The sequence below is a fragment of the Lampris incognitus genome, chromosome 4 (genome assembly GCF_029633865.1).
Source record: "Lampris incognitus isolate fLamInc1 chromosome 4, fLamInc1.hap2, whole genome shotgun sequence".
Lineage (NCBI taxonomy): Eukaryota > Metazoa > Chordata > Actinopteri > Lampriformes > Lampridae > Lampris > Lampris incognitus.
Window position 1 is genome coordinate 5,214,486 of NC_079214.1, and position 3,818 is coordinate 5,218,303.

Below are 3,818 nucleotides of genomic sequence, written 5' to 3' on the forward strand. Positions count from 1 at the left end.
GCTCCTGGTAGGGTCTTCCAGGGCAAATTTGTCCCAGGGGAGAGGCCGGACTGAGAGCGATTCCCAAGAAACCCAATGGAAGTACACCAGCAGAGCTATAGCACCTCGCCCGGAAAAGGGAAACCGGGGCCCCCACCCGGAGCCAGACCTGGGAAGGGAGCTCGCCGGTGAGCGTCTGGTGGTCGGACCTTGGCCCATGCCCGGTCGGGCCCAGCCCAACAAAACAACATGGAGCCACCACCCCGTGGACCCACCACATGCAGGGATGAGCGTTAGTGTAGGGTGCAATGCAGGCTGGGCGGCAGGCAAAGGCGTGGGCAGGGAGGGGCGTGCCGACTTCCGGCCTCGCAGATTGGTCATCGGGACGTGGAATGTCCCCTCTCTGGCAGGGAAGGTGCCTGAGCTGGTGCGGGAGGTGGAGTGGTACCAACTAGATATAGTTGGGCTCATCTCCACACATAGCATGGGCTCTGGTACTGAATTTCCAGAGAGGGGCTGGACTCTTTACTTTTCTGGAGTTGGCCAAGGTGACAGGCGCCGGGTGGGTGTGGAGATACTCCAAGTCCCCCCCAGAACCCACTACACTCCCCCATTACACTGAAAGAGCTACAGGACACAATCGAATCACTCGAAACCAAGAAGGCCTGTGCTGTTGATGCCATCCTAAATGAAATGATAAAATTCCCAGACCCCAAATCCCAATTGGCTATATGAAAACTCTTTATCCTTTTCCTTGGCTCCGGGAACTTTCCCCAGTGTTTGGAACCGAGGACTGATTATGCCGCTCCACAAATGTGGGGAGTCATTTGACCCGAATAACGACCGTGGGATCTGTGTCAACAGCAACCCTGGGGACAAATCCTCTGTATGATCACCAACCACAGACTCCTACATTTCCTTACTGAAAACAATGTCCTGAGCAAAGTTGGCTTTTTATCAAATCAACAGACCATATCTTCACCCTCAGCACCCTAACTGACAGTCAAAGTCTAATTCCTGAACATAGTTTCGATATGATGACCAAGACTGCCTTCGTTCACGTACGTAACAGCTAAAATTCTGTCTTTCCTGTCCATGGCTGAAGCAGAGACTCCACTACATGCACTTGTTTCATCCAGATTTCACTACCGTAAGGTTCTGTTCTCAGGTCTGCCACATGCTAGTACTAAGAGTCTTCAGATGGTTCAGAATGCTGCAGCTAGAATCCTAACTACATCTAGAAAATGTGACCATATTACACCAATTCCTGCCTCCCTTCATTGGCTTCCTGTCCATGTTAGATCAGACTTCAAGGTGCTTCTGCTGACTCATAAAATCCTAAATGGACTTGCCCCATCTCACCTGTCTGATCTCCTTAAACCTTACAGTCCATCTCGAGCTCTTCGCTCTCAGAATACAGGGCTCCTGTGTGACCCAAAGTTAAAAGAAGTCAGCTGGTGGCAGCAGGGCCTCTTCCTATCAGGCCCCGTTCTTGTGGAGTAACCTGCCTGCTGCCATCAGACAACCAGAGTCTGTTGAGTCCTTTAATCCAAACTTAAAACTCATCTTTTCTCCTCAGCCTACAATTAGTTGCCTTTTAGTTGAGTGCTGCACCGCCTGTACTGCATGGTGGGTCGGTTTCTGTCTCAATGGATCTACCAGGCACTGCTCTGCCCACCAGATTATAGAGTATAGATTATAGAGTATAGATTACAGAGTATAGATTATAGAGTATAGATTATGGACTATTGCAAACTGTTCTCTTCTCTCTCTCTGAGTGATGTCTTCCCCTTTCTCTTCTGGGTGTTAATGGTGTGATGCGAGTCCCCCTTGTGTGCATGTGTAGTTTGTCCTCCTCCCAGGTCTCCATGGCGACGGTGGTCGCCGCCTGGACACCGCTTGGCATCCCCCTCATCACATTTTCTTTTTATATATCTTATAAATCCATATAATTTATTCTGTTTTAACTTTGTATCCTCTCACTCAGCTGTGTGACTAATTTGTTTATTTGTCTCCATGGTGATGCTGGTCGTGTGGCTCGGGTCCTGGGCTGTTCCAGTGGTGTCTGGACACCGCTTGGCATCTTCCTCATCGCAGTCTTCGTATATTTTATAAGTCCATTATAATTGTGTTATCCTCTTTCAGTGCTGTATTCTGTAAATTGTGTAAACACAACATCCACTGCACGCTGTCCGTCTTGGGAGAGAGATCCCTCCTCTGTTGCTCTCCCTGAGCTTTCTTCCTGTTTTTTCTCCCTGTTGAAGGTTGTTTTTTTTTAGGGAGTTGTTCCTTATCCGATGAGAGCGTCTAAGAACAAGATGTTGTTTTGCTGTAAAGCCCCCTGAGGCAAATCTATAATTTGTGGTATTGGGCTACACAAACAAAGCTGACTTGACAAGGAACAGAAGACAGCAGCAGAGCTCGATGTAGCAATCCTGGGCAACGGCGACATCGGCAAGGACAAGCACAAGAAGCTAGAGAAAGACCAAGGGCTGAGTGAAGAACTGGATGGGATGTGGAAGGTCAAACCCACAGTAGTCTCAGTGGTAATAGGAGCACTGGGGGCTGTGACCCCCAAACTGGGAGAGTGGCTCCACAAAACCCTCAACTCCCAGGCCTCTGGTAGAGGACCCGAGCTTTAGGAAGACACACACCGCCCAAAAAAGGATGGGAGAGATTGTTTTTAAATCTATATATTCAAGTTAAATTTCCTTATTCTTATGTATATATCCGACTACAATACTGTAATGTGGTCCATTTTGTTTACATGTCTTATGCATGCTCAATGTTGTAGGTAAGGAAGTCACAGGGAGTTGAATCCGTTCACCTGGACACGATGTTTACCGAGAGAAACGTCTCATCATCTAAGGGACCTCTTCGGCCTCAACGGACTGCAGGTGTCCCCACCCTTGTAAGCAACACAGCTGCATAACGACCCAAACCAACGACCACTTTCATATGCAAATTGCTGTGACCGTTAACTAGAGTTACAATGGCCATGTGTACTATTCACAAAGGGTTTGGCAATAGTTACAATCACAGCACTGTAAGATGGCGACAGACAGGCTCTTGGTGTACACCATCTATGTGAAGAGGGAACGCCCATCCCTGAACCGAGGGGGGCTAAGGGTACGCCTACAGCAGGGGCGGCTAACCATGTGCCGTGGAGAGCCACGTGTGTGCAGGTTTTCATTCCTGCCAGACTCCACACCAGAGGATTTCACTGATAAGCAACCCTTCAAACCCGCATACACGTGGCTGGTCTACAGAGAGTATACACAATCTAAAGAACTAAACTAAATTCACGAGTGAGGGTAGGATGGAGCGGAAGATTGACAGGCGGATTGGCGCAGCATCAGCAGTAATGTGGACGTTGTACCGGACCGTTGTGGTGAAGAGGGAGCTGAGCCGGAAGGCAAAGCTCTCAGTTTACCAGTCAGCCTTCGTTCCAACCCTCACCTATGGTCATGAGCTTTGGGTAGTGACCCAAAGGGTGAGGTCGTGGATACAAGCGGCTGAAATGAGTTTCCTCCATAAGGTGTCTGGGCTCAGCCTTAGAGATAGGGGGAGGAGCTCGGACATCCGGAGGGAGCTCGGAGTAGAGCCGCTGCTCCTTCACGTGGAAAGGAGCCAGTTGAGGTGGTTCGGGCATCTGATCAGGATGCCTCCTGGGCTCCTTCCTTTGGAGGTTTTCTTGGCACGTCCAAGAAGGAGGAGACCCCGGGGTAGACCCAGAACTCGCTGGGGGGACTACATGTCCAATCTGGCCACGGTGTTTGACCAGTGTTTTTGTGGGGGGATGGGGGGATGGGGGGGGGGTGACGCGTTGTTCATGATGG